The sequence below is a fragment of the Hipposideros armiger genome, unplaced genomic scaffold, assembly GCF_001890085.2.
Source record: "Hipposideros armiger isolate ML-2016 unplaced genomic scaffold, ASM189008v1 scaffold_405, whole genome shotgun sequence".
Taxonomy (NCBI): domain Eukaryota; kingdom Metazoa; phylum Chordata; class Mammalia; order Chiroptera; family Hipposideridae; genus Hipposideros; species Hipposideros armiger.
In genome coordinates, this window is record NW_017731755.1 from 1,463,900 (window position 1) to 1,471,122 (window position 7,223).

Sequence of the window (7,223 nt, forward strand, 5' to 3'; positions counted from 1 at the left end):
ATAGTTTAAGAGACCTGTGGGACAATATCAAGCGCAACAACATTCGCATCATAGGAATACCAGAAGGAGAAGAGAAGAAGCAAGGGATCAAGAATGTATTTGAAGAAATAATGACTTAGAACTTCCCTACCCTGGTGAAGGAAATCGACATACAAGCCCAGGAAGTGCAGAGAGTTCCAAACAAGCTGAACCCAAACAGGTCCACACCAAGACACATCATAGTTAAAATGGCAAAGGTTAAAGAAAAAGACAGAATCCTAAAAGCACCAAGAGAAAGATAGCAGGTTACATACAAAGTAACGCCTATAAAACTAAAAGCAGACTTTTCTACAGAAACTCTGCAGGCCAGAAGGGAGTGGCATGAAATATTCAAAGTGATGCAAAATAAAGGCCTACAACCAAGATTGCTCTACCAGCAAGGCTATCACTTAAAACTGGAGACATAAAGAGCTTCTCAGAAAAGAATAAGCTTAATGAATACATTACCACCAAGCCAGCATTGCAGGAAATGTTTAAATGGCTTTTTTAAACAGAAGAAAGGGGAAAACAAGGTAACCCAGGAAGAGCAGAAATACAAATAACAAAATGGCAATAAATATGCACCTATCAATAATCATTTTAAATATGAATGGGCTAAATGCTCCAATCAAAAGACATACAGTGGCTGAATGGATAAGAAAACAGGACCCATGCATATGCTGTTTATAAGAGACTCATCTCAGATCAAAAGACACACACAGACTGAAAGTAAAGGGATGGAATAAGATATTTCATGCAACTGGAAATGAGAAAAAAACTGGAGTAGCAATACTTATTTCAGACAAAATAGACTCTAAAATGAAGACTACAATAAAAGACAAAGAAGGACACTACATAATAATGAAAGGATCAATTTAACAGGAGGACATAAACCTAGTAAACATCTATGCCAACATAGGAGCTCCTAAATATATAAAACAGATTTTGACAGACATAAAGACAGAGGTCAACGGTAACGCTATCGTAGTAGGGGACTTCAACACCCTGTTGTCACCAATGGACAGATTCTCCAGACAGAAAATCAACACAGAAACAGCGGCCTTAAATGACACTTTAGACCAGCTGGATTTAATTGATATTTTTAGAGCATTTCACCCCAAAGCAACAGAATACACATTCTTTTCAAGTGCACATGGAACAATTTCCAAGATAGACCACATGTTAGGACACAAAACAAGTCTCAATAAATTTAAGAAGGTTGAAATCATAGCAAGCGTCTTCTCTGACCACAATGCTATGAAGCTAGAAATCAATTACAAGAACCCGGAAAGCACACAGATACATGCAGGCTGAATAATACGCTACTAAGTAGCGAGTGGGTCAAACTGATATCAAGGAAGAAATCAAAAGCTATCTCAAGACAAAAAAAACTTAAAACACAACAATCCAAAATCTATGGAATGCAGTGAAAGCAGTCCTAAGAGGAAAATTCATAGCAATGCAGGCCTATCTAAAGAAACAAGAACAATCTCATATCAACAGACTGTCTTTACACCTAAGGCAACTGGAGAAAGAACAGCAAAACAAGCCCAAAGAGAGTACAAGGAAGGAAATAATAAAGACCAGAGCAGAAATAAATGAAATAAAGACATATATATATATATATATATATATATATATATATATATATATATATATATATATATATATATATATATATATAAAGATCAATGAAACCAAGAGCTGGTTTTTTGAAAAGATAAACAAAATTGACAAACCCTTAGCCAGACTCACCAAGAAAAAGAGAGAGAGGACCCAAATTAATAAAATCAAAAATGAAAGAGGAGAAATGACAACAGATACCACAGAAATACAGAAAATTGTAAGAAAATACTACGAGCAACTATATGCCAAAAAATTAGACAATCTGGAAGAAATGGATAAATCTCTAGAAGCATACAATCTACCAAGTCTGAGCCAAGAAGAAACAGAAACTCTGAACAGAATGATTACTACCAAAGAAATTAAATCAGTAATCAACGAGCTTCCAACAAACAAAAGTCCTGGACCAGATGGATCACAGGTAAATTTTATAAAACATTCAAAAAAGAGTTAATACCTATTCTCCTCAAACTATTCCAAAAAATACAGAAGGAGGGAAGGCTCCCAAGCACATTTTATGAGGCCACTATTACTCTATCCCAAAATCAGACAAAGATATTACAAAACAAGAAAACTACAGGTCAACGTCCCTAGTGAGCATAAATGCAAAAATCCTCAACAAATACTAGCAAACCGAATTCAGCATCACATTAAAAAGATCATACACCATGATCAAGTGGGATTCATTCCTGGTATGCAAGGTTCTAGCCACAGCAATCAGACAAGAAAATGAAATAAAAGGCATCCAAATTGGAAAGGAGAATTAAAACTGTCATTATATGCAGATGACATGATACTATACAGACAGAATCCCAAAGACTCCACCAAGAAACTGTTAAAACTGATAAATGAATTTAGTAAATTAGCAGGATATAAAATTAAAATTCAGAAATCAGTTGCATTTGTATACACCAATAATAAACTATCAGAAGAAGAAATCAGAAAATCAATCCCATTTACAATTACTTCAAAAACAATAAAATACCTAGGAATAAATTTAACCAAAGAAGTAAAAGATCTGTACTCAGAAAATTATAAGACATTGAAGAGAGAAACCAAAGAAGATACAAGTAAATGGAAATACATACCATGTTCATGGATAGGAAGAATTCATATAGTTAAAATGTCAATACTACCTAAGGCAATATATAGATTCAATGCAATTCCTACCAAACTACCAAGGACAATTTTCTCTGAAATAGAACATATAATCCTGAAATTTATATGGAACCATAAAAGACCCCGAATAGCCATGGCATCTTGAGAAATAAGAACGAAGTAGGGGGTATCATACTACAAGGCTACAGTAATCAAAACAGTATGGTGCTGGCATAAAAACAGACACATAGATCAATGGCACAGAATAGAGAGCCCAGAAATAAACCCATCTATATACGGTCATTTAATCTATGACAATGGAAGCAAGAATTTACATTGGAGTAAAGATAGTTTATGTAATAAATGGTGCTGGGAAAACTGGACTGACACATGCAAGAAAATGAAAATGGACCACCTACTTACACCATATACAAGAAGAAATTCAAAATGGATTAAAGACTTAAATGTAAGACCTGAAACCATAAAACTCCTAGAAGAAAACATAGGGAGTAAATTTGCAGACATTACCCTCAGTAATATTTTTACTAATATATCCCCTTGGGCAAGGGAAATAAAAGAAAAGATAAACATATGGGATTACATCAAACTTAAAAGTTTTTTCACAGCAAAGGAAATCATCAATAAAACAAAAAGGCAGCCTACTGAATGGGAGAAGATATTTGCCAATGATATATCTGATAAGGGGTTAATATCCAAAATTTATAAAACACTCATTCAACTCAACACCAAAAAAACAAACAACCCAATTAAAAAATGGGCAGAGGATATGAAGAGGCATTTCTCTAAAGAGGACATACAGATGGCCAATAGGCATATGAAAAAATGTTCAACCTCACTAATCATTAGAGAAATGCAAATAAAAACCACAATGAGATACCACTGCACTCCAGTCAGAACGGCTATCGTCAATAAATCAACAAACAACAAGTGCTGAAGAGGTTGTGGAGAAAAGGGAACCCTGGTGCACTGTTGGTGGGACTGCAGATTGGTGCAGCCATTATGGAAACCAGTATGGAGGTATCTCAAAAAACTGGAAATGGAACTGCCTTATGACCCAGCAATTCCACTCTTAAGTGTTTATACAGAAAAACCCAAGACAGTAATTCAAAAAAATATATGCACCCCTATGTTCATTGCAGCGCTATTCACAATAGCCAAGACTTGGAAACAACCGAAATGCCCATTGGTAGACAACTGGATTAAGAAACTGTGGTACATTTATACAATGGAGTATTACTCTGCTATAAAGAAGAATGAAATCATACCATTTGCAGCGATATGGATGGACCTAGAGACTATTATGTTAAGTGAAATAAGTCAGTCGGAGAAAGACAAATACCATATGATCTCACTTATATGTGGAATCTAAAAAACTGAATGAACGAGCAAAGTAAACAGAAATATTCTCAGAGATTTAGAGGAACAACTGTTGGTTGCTAGTTGGTAGGGGATTGGGGATGAGGGAGAAAGGGAAGGGATTAGACAGCATAAATAGGTAACTACAATATTGCCACAGGGATATGAAAGAAAGTTCTAGGAATACAATTAATAATGTTGTAAATATTTTCTAGGGTGTCAGATGGTCACATGTCTTGTTAGGGAGACCACTTCATGAATGGGGTAGCTGATGTTGTATAATATTGTATGTCAACTATAAGTGAATATATATATTCACTTATATATTTGGAGTTAAGGGAATTGTAATAGATATGTATGATATTGGGGGGGAAGTGGGGCGGTGGATTGGGGGAGAGTGGTTGTCACTTTGAGGGGTAAAAAGTATAACTATTGCACTGTGTTGTACAGCTGAAACTAATTTAAAACAAATGTTTATTTTACAATAAAAAATAAATAAATAAATAGAAGAAAAAAAGAATAGTAGAATAATTGGTTACTCAATAGTATAGAAGTTTGGTTTTTAGCAAAACTCAGTGTTCTGATTTCAGAAAATCAGGGTTGGTGAGAGATGGAGGTGGGTGTGTTTGTATCCTGACTCTTGCTATTTGTATAAATTTCCAGTCAGACTGAGCTAATTAACAATGAAAAAATATAAATGATTGTCCCAGAGTAGGCCACTGGGTCATGCCTGCCTTTAAAACTGTCAGTCCCACTGTGGAAAAAAAAAAAAAGAAAAAGAACCAGAGGTAGAAATGTGCTGCAGCCTATACAGAGGGGAAATGGTGCCGTTGTTCACTTCTATATAATCTTAGATTACACCCAATGGTAAAAGTTTCAAAAGTTTTACTATTTGACAAACCTAAAAAACATATTTGATAAGTTTGAGACCTAGGCACGTCTGTGGACTTAAAACCATCTTTCCCCTATCCCAAAGAACTAAGCCCAGAAATTAAATAGACTAGTTTTGGTTATCAGGACTATTTATCTAACATTTTTTGTCTAGCTTTGGGCCACTCTCTCCGTCTTCAGCCAGAGACCACCAAAGAACAAGTCCAACTTTACAATTCATCTAAGCAAAATGTAACTGAGATGGCAAATCTGCTAAAATGCAAAAATTCAAACAGCTCAAAACAGGACTCAATTGTCCTACACACACACACACACACACACACACACACACACACACACACACGCCTTGTAGAACCAAATAGCAATGCCTTTTAGATGATGTGCTTCACTCCCACACATGCTGAAAACTGACAATATACTGTGTCAAAATTACAGTCTCCAGGTCATTGCCGGTGACCATAAAGTTCTGCCTTTCCCTGGGTCTGAGGAAAACATGTGCTTGGTAGCTTGCCAGACATTCATTGCCACCATCCAGCCGTGTGCTGCCAATGTTGGAGCCAACAAGGGTGTCTGAAAATGTGCAAAAGTGTGTTCTCACTGACTGCCTGGCACAGACTCTGACTAAGGTAGGGGAACTAGAAATTTTCCTGCCAGAATCTAGTCCGCATGTTAATGGAAACTGGAGGAAAATCTTCTGGTACTCTTTTTGACTCTGCCAAGGTTAAATGCAGTTACAGTTACTCTATCTCCAACTCAAGTACATCCTTGTTCCTAGGATCTTGAAGAGGTCTGGCTTGTAACAACTAATATGTATTAATAAAATCCAGTGTGGTATAACATATTGTGATATATCACAATGATATAAGAATATTATATATGAATAGAAAAATATTACATTACTATGAATTGTACATTACTGATTAATAATATATTTATATGAATAATATGTTATTATAAGAGTGACATATTATTATAAGAATGTTGTATCAAGGGCCGGCCGAGTGGCTCAGTGGCTCAAGAGTGCGAGCTCTGAGCAACAGCGGTTCGATTCCCGGCCTGAGCTGAGCTGCCGCTGTGCTGCCAACAGGCAGCAGGCTGGCTCAACTGGAAAAAAAAAAAAAAGGTTGGGAAGAATGTTATATCATATGATTATTCAATTCTACTGCATTTGTGGAAATCGACACAAGAGCAGTAGATGTTCTGTGGAGCCTTCCAGATACCGGCTGATGGCACTGCTAGCTGCTGGAACTCAGCTGTCAGCCCTCTACAGGAATTGCTCTTGGCAGAAGACAGCAGCCTCACCCAGGGTTCCTATCTTCTTCCTGGGGACAGCATGCCCCCAAATGACTGGTTGATGTGCTGGTATTAAGGCTTGGTCCCCTTACCCCAACTTGGAATGACTCTGTAGGACAAAGAGCTCCCTGTGTGATAGGCTGAGACCTTCTTCCTCTGTCCAGTCCTGCTTCCTTCTCTCCCCTCACAGCTGTTACTCTTGAGAGCACTCCCTAATAAACTTCCAGCATGCTAATTTTCATCTCGGAGCCTGCTGCCTGGGGATGCTAATCTGCAGCTCCTGGTCCCAGAAGCTGCGAGTAAGCAGGTGCTCAACGGGCTTCTGGGGCTGCATTGCCCCAGCTGCGGGCAGTGAAAACACATCACTAGAGGTAGGTGGAGCAGTGATGGCCTCCTCACACTGGAGGTGACTGGGATGGATGCCTTAGCAGTAGAAAGAAGTACATTAGAGGGTTCAGTGTATCACGTGTTTGATAAATATGGAGGAAATAAAAGTATAATGACAGTACGATCAAAAGGCTATTATTGCTAGAGGCTGCAGATTCTTTGGAAAGATGAAAAGGGATTGTTCAGCACTTAAAGGCTGCATATGAGCGCAAGAAGGGCTCCTTGGCAAAACAGAAAGATACTCTCATGTCCTGTAGCTGAAAAGCAGAAGTGAGTACCAGGTTCAGGACTAAATATAAGAATAACCAAAGGAAGTTGAATTCTCAACTTAGGCAGGTATGCTAAGCCATAAACTATTAATATGTAGCTTAAAACAACAGACATGTATTCTCTCACAGCTCTGGAGGCCAAAAGTCCAAATGCAAGGTGTTGGCAGGGACAGGCTCTCTCTGGAGGCTCTAAGAGAGAGCCCTTCCTTCCAGCTCCTGGTGGCTCCAGACGTTCCTTGCCTCCTGGCAGTGTTACTTCAGTCTGTG